Here is a 13,764-nt window from a genome sequence, read left to right as displayed (position 1 = left end):
CTGGCCAGAACTGCACTTTTTGTATAGTGGCTTAAGGATTTAGACACTTGCCTAACGAAGGTCCACTCATCTATGCCTGAAGGATCTTTTAAAAACATTGTTTAGATATTTTGGACATTGGCTTAGTTAACAGGTAACAGATCATTGCTCCTGCGATGGAGTCTTGAACACTCAGTGTGAGCACTGAAATGTGAAATCTGTCACGTGACAGAGCTCATGCAAGAAACTAGCAAGTTGCCATACATTATTAAAGAAATAGTTCACTTAAAAATGAAAACTGTCATAATTTACTCATTCGATAAATGCCTAAATTGTTGTCCATACAACAAAAGTCAGAAAGGTTTAAAACAACATTCTTTGATCATTTTTCAAAATCTGTTCTGTGTTCCACAGAATAAAGTAAATGATCACAGAATTTTCACTTTCTGGTGAACTATCCTATTAATGTATGACCAAAATCCCCCCAAAGCAAAAGTCTATATCTAGAAAAATACATGCACTATGAACGTTTCATCATCATTTTTGCATTTTGAACTTGAAAAGCCTTTTCAAGCACAAGGGAAGCATGTGGTAACATTGGAATAGACTTTCCCTAAATGAGCCAGAACAGAGAGAGAGAAACTGGGAGATAAAAAGCTTTGTTTCAGACAATATCAAAACAATTCTGCATCACTTTGAATTTTCAAAGTGCTCTCTGATGTCCTAATGGATTTGTTTAGCAAAACAATGTTTCACCCAGAGCACTGCATGACCTAGCAAATTTCAAGTCCAGTTCACCGAAAACACAAACCGTCCCTTAACCTCGATGATACATTTTTCTCACAGTAACCATTTTACTGTGGTACTTGGGTAATGTTTCCCCTATTGGGAAATTACATAAAAATTCTATGCATGTAAAAAAATACATATTTAATTACACTTGCTAATCCTATGGTTTTTGTGAGGATGCATTATCCATTTTGTAAACTGGGACTGCACTTTTAAAAATAAAAGCTCCCAATTTTGCAGTGATGCCTTAGAAGAACAATTTTTTGCTTCCCCTAAGAACCTTTAAAAATCTAAAGAACCTTTTTTCAATATAAAGAACTTTTTCTGCATTTGAAAGGTTCCATGGATGTTCATGGTTCTTCATGGAACTATTGATGCCAATAAAGAACCTTTATTTTTAAGAGTGTGGACACTCGAGAAAACAGTATGGTTTAAATCACAAGAGATGGTGAAAAAAGTTAATATTTTTGATAAAGGATTGCGAGTATCGTGCTAAATTCCTAAACTCTTCATGAAGGTCAAGCAGTATGTCCAAACCGTCCCGTGCTAAAGACTTTGTTTTAAGTCTTTTCCCAAAGCTCGAGGAGACACCTGAGAGACATTTAGGAAGAGAATAGATTCCAGCACAAGAATGTTTAAAATCGGCCCAGATTTTGGGCCTGACACACTCTTTCAATTAAGCCGAGTCCAAATATTTATGAGGAGAACATTTCCTCTTTCTCTCTCTCTCTCTCTCTTTGTGATCATGGTGTGTAGTAAGCATGTGAATAACAAATGTGTGTGCTGGTATGTGTGTGTGTAGGATAGATCTGCTTAAAGGATATCTGTGCAATACAGTCAGCGAGAAAGCTTTGGACAACCTACCAGTAAGTCTTTGTTTGATATGTCTTCATATGAGCCTGCACTGGATTAATTATTAGTAGAGACTACATTGTCTCAGTATAGTACAAACATTAACAAATCATGGTAACTTATCACTTCATTCGGCTCTAAATGATTAGCCACCAAATAAAATCTTTTAATATTTGCAGTTGTGGCTCACTCTTGACTCCTCTCATGTCCTAAGTTACCTCATCTCCTCTTTTCCAATGGTTCAAATGCAGCACAGTATCCCGACTGCACACTATTGCGTGAGTATCCATGTCCTCCAATGGGAAAAGCCCGCCTGCAATCACAAAAGAGGCCTTAATGGGTTTCCACTGCACACACTTTCTCTATTCCTCTCACTCTCTCCCACTCGCTCTGACCACCCCCTTCATTTCAGTGAGGCAGCACGTTGCTTCATGACACAGTCACGCACATCTTCCACAACCAATCAACTGAGAACTAATCCAAACATCTGTTTTCGCCAGCTATATTTTGCTATACTCTTTTCTGCAGCTTTATTCATTAATTTGATTTCGCATTCATTTGTTCATTCAAAAATCATTATGTGAATCTGGTCTGGTTAATTATTACTTTTTTTTCTTTTTTTTTTTTTTACAGTACATACATTAAAGTTTAAAAGTTTGGGGGTTGTACAGATTTTTTACTTTTTTTGAAAGTCTCATTTGCTCACCAAGGCTGCATTTATTTGATCATTTGATAAAAAAAATACAAAACATTTTACAGTTTTAACACAAATTTTACTACTCAAATCAATTCTGATTCGCAAGCTTGCAATTTGATTTGATATTATGTTGGTTATATATCAGGTACAGTACATGCCAAATTTTCTAAAGAAAAAAAAATCTCTCAACTAATACTGTAAAATATGCAGTCAGTTGGTACTACATTACTATAATTAATAATACTATATTATTCAAGTTTATTTTGTGTTGAATCTGGTTGAAGCAGAGGAGACGATCATGTCACGTCTGTTCCGTGCGGCCGCTCTCTCTTAAACTAATAAGTCACTACAGCAATCTGTCACTCCACATTAAGCAACGGCAAAAGGCAATTTATTGTTTAAATACTGTAATAAAATGGACAAAATTTGAAATCTTAGACTTTGTTTCATATCAAAAGTAATAAAACACAAAGTTTATTGTGATTTATTGGATGGGAGCTGTGCTACAATGTTCTCTTCATTAACTGAAAACAGGCTAGACTAATTGATTCTTGGGATTTAAGATGAGAGTCGATAAAAATCGAAATCAATATTTTTTCAAAAATATATCACTGCCTCCAAATGTTTGAACTGTGGTGTGCATTTCAAACAACTGGTGAAAACACAAATGTCCTCACAATGTCTTACAAACCCCAGAGTTTCAAACTGAAATAAGCTGATATCAAACCTTATAAACACATTGCTACTCACCAAATGAACAAATATGTGGACATTAAATATTTCATTTTAAATTATTTTACCTAATTTTATTTTATCTGACAGCTCATGCCAAGATAAAAAGTTGATTACAATGAACAAGACAATCAGCTTTGCAACATGAACACTGCAACAATATTACAGCAATATTAACACTGATGTCCTCTGAAGTGGTTTTCATTACAATTGAGAAGTGAAACGCAAAATGGCGGCAGTTTTTGTTAGTATGAAAATAAAGATTTTTTAGAAATGACACTGAATATTAGTAAATATCAGGTCACTGCTACTATCGACCAATTGAAATCAAGTATCTTAGAGCATAATGTAATAACTCACACTGACAAATGACTTCATCGCTATGTGATTAGATATGATTATCCGCAATACAGGACACAAAGTCTTGCTATTTTTAGTGTGATCTGATTTTTGGTGTTATCTGGTGCAGGCAATATTACCTCATCTTTGGCTGGCAGATAGTATAGACACTGTGGGGGCTGCTCCATGGGAGTTAAGATGTCGCCATCCTCCATCATGGCCCCCGACCTTGTGACAAATTGCCCATGACGTGGCTCTGCTCGCCAGGCACGGAAGCCTATTCTCTCTTGCATCTCCCATTCCCTTCAACCTGCCTTTCTCCTGTCCTCCCACTGTTCCTTCCTTCCACTGCTCTGAGCTCTCATCTACCGTTTCTCTTTTGCTCAGTATGGAGGAACAGTTTCACATGCCCGTTCGCCAATCTGCTTTCAAACCAGCGAGCAGAGAGGCATAGACAGGGTAGGAGAGAGAGATGCAAGGAGCAAAAAAAATGCTGCTGTTGCTGCTTCTGCTGAGTAACTGAGGGGAACCAATCACAATAATCAAAGGAAAATTTTATCTGTCAGCCTGTGAACAGATTAAGTGAAATTTTGTTTTCACAAATTATGATCCTGGCTATTCTTTTTCTTTCTATCTATCCATCCATCCATCCATCCATCTATCTATCTCACACTAGCTTGGAAAAGTAATAAAGAAACAAATTTATAGAATGGAGAATCAGTCTCAAACAAACTGTTTATGCATGTTAAAGATCTGATTCCACTCACCTTGCGAACTGAAATCAAGTTATTATTTCATCTTCAAAAGCACTCGCTGTATTAATCTGGAATTTGGTTCTAAATGAACTAAAAGGAAACCAGTCAATCATAATAAATGACAATACAGTATGCATCAAACAGACACAAACACACAAACATTTATTTAAACATTTTATCTAAATGAGGATATTCAATAGACTAACCAGAAAACTTTATGCATTTTTTTCAATATTAAAAACTTTATTTAATTAGTAAATAATTTTTACAAGAAGTAAATTTAGGTTTTGTCAGATTTAACCAGGGTTCATACAGATACTGTAAAATGAGATTCCAGAACTTTTCAAGCACTACTTTTTTAATTTTCAAGGATGTCAATTAGAGATCTCACTTATCAAACTGTATTCTAACAAATTCTAAAAAAAGATAAAGAGAAATATTAGCCTGTGTTTCACCATGCTGCCTTGTGCGCAGCACAATTTTATTCACGCTGCTAGGCAGCCTGGAAACCATGGACCAAATTTTCACCTCAGATAGGGAACCAATCACAGAACGGAGAGGGAGCAGCAAGACGATGATGCCTTCTATGCGACTCACCGAAGCAGTTTGTTTATAAATATGGATCCAGCATGGCAGCAGACGCGAAGTTATCTGATGCAGCCTTAGATAGTTACACACACTCAATACCAAGTACGTAGTTCGGACTTGGAAGTTTGACTTGGAAATACATAGTGCGCGGAATGCCACGTAATCCGTTGATTTTTGGATTAATAAATCAAAAGTTGGTCTGTCACTTAATTCAAATCACGATTGTCACAGATACGGTCTCTGTGGCTCCCTCTAACCGTCGTCAGCGGGATCCCTCACCGGAGTTTTAGAACTCAATTTCCCATAATCCCCGTACCTGGCATGCTCACTTCCGGTTTCGGGTCCCCCGGGTCACATCCTGTTTGTCGGCCATTTAGGAGAGCCGCGCTGGCTTGGTCCTCGCAAAGTTTTATAGTTATGCTATCAATCCTGAGCGTTTTCAAATCGGACTGCTTACCTGTTGCCAACCGGACTGTTTATCCACTGATCGTACGTTTGCTGCCTGCCTTTCATCGACCCACGCCTGTTACTCGGACTATCCCTTCTGCTTGCTGCCAGCCCCGATCTTCTGCCTGGACTCTGATAAACTCTTCCGGTCTGTCTACGGTATCCCAGTCTGCTATTATCGACCCCTGCCTGTTAACGTTGTGTTGGTTTAATAAACTGTTGCAAATGGATCTAACGTCTCCGGACTCAGCCATGACTTCATCACAGAAAACTTCGCCATTAACGGATCCAGCGACAGTTCAACAGATTACCACGGAACTATCTGCTCAAGCATCGGTTCTGACTGTGCACCAGGCCCAGCTGGAGAAACTCACCAAGGTAACTGAACAGTTGACTCAGATGTTACAAGGGTTTCAAATGCCAGCGGCTCCTATCGCCCAGTCAGTTGCCGCTCCGCCTCCTCCACCTCCACCTCCACTATCTGTTCCGGTCCCTATTACCAGTCCACGTCTGGCCTTCCCCGAGAAGTTTGATGGAACACCAAGTAAGTGCAAAGGCTTCCTTCTGCAATGTTCACTCTTTGTCAGCCAACAACCTCACCTGTACCCCAATGATGAAGGAAGGATTGCATTTGTGTGTTCGCTCCTCTCTGGAAGAGCTCTGGATTGGGCCACCGCCTACTTTCCCCTCCTTTAACGCTTTCCTACAGCGCTTCAGAGAGGTGTTTCAGCCCAGTTCAGAGAATAGCGAAGCAGGAGAGCAGATTGTGTTGTTACGTCAGGGAAGAAAGACCGCCGCTGACTATGCACTCTCATTCAGAACTCTCTCAGCACAGAGCGGTTGGAACGACGAGCCTCTCAGACTTCATTACCGCAGGGGACTCAACTCTGAACTGCAAATGGAACTGGCCTGTCGAGATGAGGGACTCTCGCTGGACCAGTACATTGATCTGTCTATTCGAGTTGACAACATTATGAGAGCTCGCAAGCCTATTCGACCATTCACTACTCTACCACCTCCAGCCTTCACCACTGAAGCTCCACCCGAACCTATGCAACTGGGAGCGACCAAGATTTCTACGGAGGAAAGAGAGAGACGGCTCAGAGGAAACCTCTGTTTGTATTGCGGACAAGCCGGACACATCAGGGCTACCTGTCCAACAAGACCACCTCGTCCACCCACCTCGGTGAGTAAGAGCCAGTCTCCTCTGAACAGATGTGAAATTCCTGTGAGGTTAATTTATGATGGAACTGCTGTTAATACCACGGCTCTGATTGACTCTGGAGCCGCTGGTAACTTCATAGACTCAAGATTCGTGGATAGTAATCATCTTCCCATCCTTTCTTGTGTTCCCTCGACGGGCGACCATTAGGATCCGGACGGATCGATAACACCACCACGGACATCACACTGTGTATAGAACCATTCCACCAGGAAACCATCCGGTTCTTCATCATATCCTCACCACAATCACCCATCATCCTCGGATACCCCTGGCTCAACCTACATGAACCCAACATTTCCTGGACTCAGGGCTCCATTACTCACTGGTCATCCCACTGTAAGGAACATTGTAAGTAACCTGCCCATTCGCCGGTCCCTCCGGTACGACCCAACTCAGGGGAAATCATACCTCCCGATTACCAGGATCTGCTCGAGGCCTTCAGTCGATCTAAAGCCACCAAATTACCACCCCATCGTGCCGGAGACTGTGCCATTGACCTGACCCCCGGTTCCACGCCACCTAGGGGACGCATCTTTCCCCTCTCTCAACCTGAATCTGAGGCTATGACTACTTACATCCAGGAGGAGTTGGCCAAGGGATTCATTCGTCCTTCCACCTCACCCGCTTCGGCCGGATTCTTCTTCGTGAAGAAGAAGGACGGAGGTCTCCGTCCATGCATAGACTATCGGTCCCTCAACAACATCACTGTCAAGTACAGATACCCACTTCCCCTCGTTCCATCAGCTCTGGAACAATTACGGACAGCGAAGGTCTTCACTAAGCTGGATCTATGCTCTGCCTACAATCTCGTCCGCATCCGGGAGGGGGATGAGTGGAAGACCGCTTTCTCTACCACGTCAGGGCACTACGAGTACCGGGTTATGCCCTTCGGTCTGGCCAACAGTCCATCCTACTTTCAGGCATTCATCAATGACGTGTTCCGAGACATGCTCAACCGCTGGGTGATTGTCTACATTGACGATATCCTGATTTATTCTGACACCTACGCCGAACACATTCAACACGTCCGGGCTGTACTTCAACGTCTCATCAAACATCAGTTATACGCCAAGCAAGATAAATGTGAGTTCCATCAAGAGAGGATCACCTTTCTCGGCTATGTCATCAGCTGTGAGGGAGTGGCCATGGATGAGGGGAAGGTGGAGGCAGTACGCAACTGGCCCAGGCCCAGAACACTAAAGGAGCTTCAGCGATTCCTGGGTTTCTCTAACTTCTACCGTCGCTTTATCCGTCACTTCAGCACCTTAGCCGCTCCTCTGACTTCTATGGTCAAGAAGGGAAACGTCCGTCTCACCTGGTTGCCATCGGCCATTCAGGCGTTCGATGACTTACGTCAGAGATTCACGACAGCCCCCATTCTTCATCATCCTGATTCCAGCAGACCCTTTCTCGTTGAGGTAGATGCCTCCAGCACCGGCGTGGGCGCTGTGCTCTCGCAACGGCAGGGAGAGCCTCCTAAAACTTTTCCATGTGCATATTTCTCTCACAAGTTGAGTCCGGCTGAGAGAAACTATGATGTGGGCAATCGTGAACTGCTGGCAATCAAGTTGGCGTTAGAGGAGTGGAGACACTGGCTGGAGGGATCTGCAGACCCATTTACTGTACTCACAGACCACAAAAACCTGGAATACCTTCGTTCCGCTAAAGTCCTCAACCATCGCCAGGCCAGGTGGGCCCTCTTCTTTATGCGCTTCCAGTTCCAGGTGACCTACAGGCCCGGATCCCAGAACACCAAGGCGGACGCACTGTCCCGTATCTACGAACCCGAACAATTCACCACGACCTCTGAAACCATACTACCTACCTCCCTGATCGTAGCTCCGGTCACATGGGATATCATGACTGAAATTGCAGAGGGTCAAGTAAGAGATCCTCCTCCGGAGAACTGCCCTGCTGCACTTACCTATGTTCCTGAAAATCTCCGGACACGAGTTTTCTCTGAAGTCCACTCTCTTCCTAGTTCTGGTCACCCGGGCATTGAGGCTACTCTCCAATTGCTTCGTAATCGCTTCTGGTGGCCTTCCATACGCCTCGACACCATTGCCTATGTCAAAGACTGTACAGTATGTAATACCTCCAAGTAATACCTCCTCTCTGTAACTCAGTATTCAGATTCTATGGGCTACCCAAAGACATTGTGTCAGACCGCGGACCCCAGTTCACCTCTCGTCTCTGGTCCAATTTCTTCCATCTTCTTGGGGTTAACATCAGCCTAGGGCTGCGCAATAAATCGACATGAAATCGAAATCGAGATTAATCGGAAGCTGCGATTGTCATGCGTATCTTTTAGTGAAGCGCGGTGATCTGTGATCTCCATTTCTATGTGATCTGTGATCAGCAGTAAATCTTCATCCAAAGGCCAGAGGGCGCTCTGTGTCTCGGAAACGCCAAAAACACCTGAAGGAGAAACCTAGAGAATACCTATAGCAGCAGCTAAATAAACGGAAGATTTAACTGCTTTCATTCATTCAACATGATTAATAAACACACTACTATGACAATATATGGTTTACTGAAGTTCGTATTATTGTAATTTTCATTAGAATAATGTATACTTATAATGCAATGCGTTAATCACTGCTTAGAATATTATGAACTATAGCCGCTTTTCCACCATCGTGCCGAACCGTTCTTAGAACGGTCGGGTACAGTTCCAGTTGTGTTTCCACCTGAGCCTGGTACGGCACGGAACGATTACAAACCGTTCTCGGCCCGGAATTCTTGGCACGGTTAGACAACCGTGCTGAACCGGGCTGATAAAATGCGTTTGCATGGCGTCGCCACTCTGTTGCCTGGCTACCAGTTTCTCTATGGCAAAGCGGGAGCGCAGTAAACAGATACGGTAAATATAAATACAAATGGCTGAGACACTTTGGTCTGTGGATGAAACATTTGCTCTAATATGATATTTGGCAAGAAAGAAAAATTCAACAACAGCTGGAGGGTGCAAAGAGAAACGAAAAAGTTTTTTTTTTTTATTAGTGCAGTGTCTTGCAGAGAAGGGCATTAAGAAAAGTTTCAAAACAGTGCCGGGAAAAAAACAAACAAACTCAAACATACATATCAAGTCCAAAAGGAAAATAACAGTAGAAGCGCGGCTTGCATTACCAAGGCAACGACTGACGCATTTGTATTTACATTCCAAATAGTTCCGTTATCTGCACCGCAGTGGAAAATCAAACCGTATCCGTGCCGACTGGCCCGAATCGGCACGGAACAGAACGGTTACGCATTGAGAACGGTTCGGCCCGATAGTGGAAAAGCGGCTTATGTTATGTGCGTTATTATGTCTAAGAAGCCACATCATTTCACAGACGGATTCATTTTAAACACTTGGCTGACGTTATGAAGTAAGTTTGAAGTAAAAATATTATTAAATGTGGTATTTTCACGTGCTTTGAGATGTAGCACCATTTTTTACACAGCACCGTAGTTCACTGAGAAGCTACGCAAACAGCTGCCATTATCGCAAACGATTTCTTTTCGATTTTATAATCGTTCGATTAAATCGATTTCGATTATGAACACGATTAGGCGTAGCTTCTAAGTGAACTACGGCTCTGTGTACTACATGCTGCTTCATCTCAAAACAGATGCTGGAGATTTACGGCTAATCAAAGAACTGGCTTTATTGACAAAATGCGCACGACAATCGCCTTAGATTAATCGCCCAGCCCTACATCAGCCTCACTTCCAGCTACCATCCGGAATCCAACGGGCAGGCAGAGAGATTGAACCAGGAGTTGACCCGCTTCCTACGCTCCTATTGTCAGGATCACCAGGAGGATTGGAGCCGTTACCTCTTCTGGGCAGAATATGCACAGAATTCCATACGTAAGTCAGCCACTAACCTCACTCCCTTCCAGTGCACCCTAGGCTTCCAACCTCCTCTATTCCCCTGGTCAGGGGAACCATCCGATCTACCCGCGGTCAACTCCTGGTTCCAACGCAGTGAGGGGGTCTGGAATCAGGCGCATACCCATCTCAAAAGAGCGGTTCGACGGACTGAGACCCAGGCCAATCGCCGACGCCGGCCTAACCCTCCGTATCAGCCCGGCCAATGGGTGTGGCTCTTGACCCGGGACCTCCGACTACGTCTACCCTGCAAAAAGTTAAGCCCCAGGTACGTGGGTCCTTTCAAAATAATCAAACAGATCACTCCTGTATCATTCCGTCTAGAATTACCGGCAGATTATCGTATCTCACCCACTTTCCATGTCTCTCTGTTCAAGCCTGCTGGCGATCCGGGAGGAGTGGAGAACCTCATCATTGACGGCGCGGAGGCGTACCGGGTTAATTCCCTCTTGGACTCCCGACGCCGGAACGGTCGTCTGCAATATCTGGTCGATTGGGAGGGGTTCGGCCCAGAGGAGAGATCCTGGGTAACGGCTGAGAACATCCTCGACCCCTCCCTAACTACTGACCAGCTCCCCGTGGACGGGGCAGACCTAGGCGTCGGGTTCCTCCTCGCGCCAGGAGTCGCTCGGGGGGGGGGGGGGGGGTGGGGGGGTGGAGAGGGAAGCGGCTCTGTCACAGATACGGTCTCTGTGGCTCCCTCTAACCGTCGTCAGCGGGAACCCTCACCGGAGTTTTAGAACTCCATTTCCCATAATCCCCGTACCTGGCGTGCTCACTTCCGGTTTCGGGTCCCCCGGGTCACATCCTGTTTGTCGGCCATTTAGGAGAGCCGCGCTGGCTTGGTCCTCGCGAAGTTTTATAGTTATGCTATCAATCCTGAGTGTTTTCAAATCGGACTGCTTACCTGTTGCCAACCGGACTGTTTATCGACTGATCGTACGTTTGCTGCCTGCCTTTCATCGACCCACGCCTGTTACTCGGACTATCCCTTCTGCTTGCTGCCAGCCCCGATCTTCTGCCTGGACTCTGATAAACTCTTCCGGTCTGTCTACGGTATCCCAGTCTGCTATTATCGACCCCTGCCTGTTAACGTTGTGTTGGTTTAATAAACTGTTGCAAATGGATCTAACATCTCCGGACTCAGCCATGACTTCATCACAACGATATTGACTAGTGTCTGTGAAAACTGAAATGCAAAAAGACCGTTTTAATATGAATCCTGCATGTTCCGTTTGCCTCTGTATGCATGAATGGCTGAGGCGCGTTTTATTTTTCTACTACACGCATACTGAAGCACACGTGACGCTCCCGCTAATTTTTGGCATTTGCATCTCACATGAACAAATAAACGCAATCTCCAAAGGTGCTTACACAAAGTAGGCTAAAGTACCGGGAAAAAAAAGTAGCATGGCTAATTAATTTTATGTTGTCTGTTTTAAAGACAATTTTACTACAGTTTTGTTTATTAAACTTAATAATATGTTATTTCATTGTGAAATGTTTTGTTATGCACTTCTCGTGCACTGAATACATTTAGAATGTATGTATGTAGCTTGTTTGAAAAAGCAAAAAAACAAAAAAAAACAAATAAAATCGCAATCGCAATATTCGTTCAAAAAAATCGCAATATGATTATTTTGTCCATATTGCACAGCCCTACTCTATGTATAATAAAATGAAACATGACAAGCACAACTCTGCCTTTTTTGTTAAATGTCAGTTTTAATGAACAATATTAGCCATTATAAAAGTATAAGTATAAAGTATAAGAGACTTGTGTAATCGGAAATAAAGACAAAAGCAGACAATTAGGTCAAATGCATGCTAAAAAGTCAGCGTTGAATTACGATTGATAAATAATTTATGAAGCATAACTTTGTCCTCAGTCAAAACTCTTCATCTTCTTCCTTGTCGAATTTCTGTCACTCTATGTACGTCGTCCGGTATAATTGAAACGATTGGCTATGAGCTACGCACAGGCGCATTTGATAAGCATTCGTAGCGTCCAATAAACGGCTCTGGGCATTTGTAAACCACGCCTCAAATACGAGAAAATGAACATGTGGTTCCCAGACCACAAATCATGACGTTGTCATGTCGTGGTTTGGCGTTAGCCAGGCTATAGAAATACAGTAATAAAACAAAATGGCAAATTTAATGAATTTTCTTAAGGAATTTGTATTTATGTATACATTCTTCTTTATTTGTTTTGTTGTTATAACTGTACAGCCTTGATTGTTTGATGTTTTCTACTGTTTAAGAAAAAAAATCAGGAAAAAGATTCGCTAAATCGCTCTGAAATCCTGATGCCATATGCACTTTGAAGTCCTGAACTGAATCAGATGATTTGCCATACTCGCTCCGAAGTCCCAAACTGAATCAAATGATTCGCAAACCCACACTGAAGTCCTGATCTGAATCAAGTGATTCACCATACGCACTCCGAAGTCCCTAGCTGAATCAAATAATTCGCCATACACGCTCCGAAGACCCGATCTGAATCTAATTATTTGCAAACCTGCACTGAAGTCCCAATCTGAATCAACTGATTCTCGAACCTGCTCCAAAGTTCCAATCTTAATCAAATGATTGATGATCCACGCACTGAAGTGCCAATTTGATTTAGTTCAGGACTTCAAATCCCTTATTTGATTTGAATCATTCAATTCACAAATTGATTCACACACCCGTTCTAATCTGAATCAAATAATTTGTTATACATGCTCTGAAGTCCCGATCTAAATCAAATGAATCACAATACGCACTTTGAAGTCCCAATCTAAATGAAATGATTCTCAATGCACGATTTGAAGCCCCGATCTGAAACAATAGATTTGCGATATGTGATCTGATTAGAGCGCTTAGAAACAGTGAATAATTTCGCGACGCGTTCGTTTAACCCATTCAGAGTTTCGAAAAGCTCTGTTTCAGCCGTCAGTACATGCTTTTTAAAATCTTTACAAGTGATGTTAAAGTTCGAAGTTTGATCTAGCTTTTGCTAGTGAATTGCTTTCTGGGTCTTCAGCGAAGCGTTTTACACCTTACTCAACGAATTATCAATACTGCTACTGGCTTGGCTCACTAGTTTTATGACATTAACTGAAATAAGTAAAAAAAAAAAAAAGTAAAGAAGTTTATTGAATTGCGTGAAATATATGTGCTTATTGAAAAAAACCCACTTATTTCATGGTACATTATCTTTCAATATTTCAAGCACTTTTCCTATTCAGGAATATTGCTATTTTCAAGGAGTTTCCAGGTCTTAAATTTTAAAAAGTAAAATTAAAGTACTTAAAGCACTTCTGATTACAAATGTGTCCCAAAAATATGGTTGAATAGGTACAGATAGGCTACACACATACACATGCTTATTAGCTATTAACATGAAAACAAATTATAAACCTCTATAATTTAAATACAGTCAATTATAGAGACCACAGACTAACCCTAATTCACTACTATTTTGCTTTTTAGATATATAC

The sequence above is a fragment of the Garra rufa genome, chromosome 5 (genome assembly GCF_049309525.1).
Source record: "Garra rufa chromosome 5, GarRuf1.0, whole genome shotgun sequence".
In the NCBI taxonomy this organism is placed as follows: Eukaryota; Metazoa; Chordata; class Actinopteri; order Cypriniformes; family Cyprinidae; genus Garra; species Garra rufa.
This window is presented reverse-complemented; position numbering follows the sequence as displayed.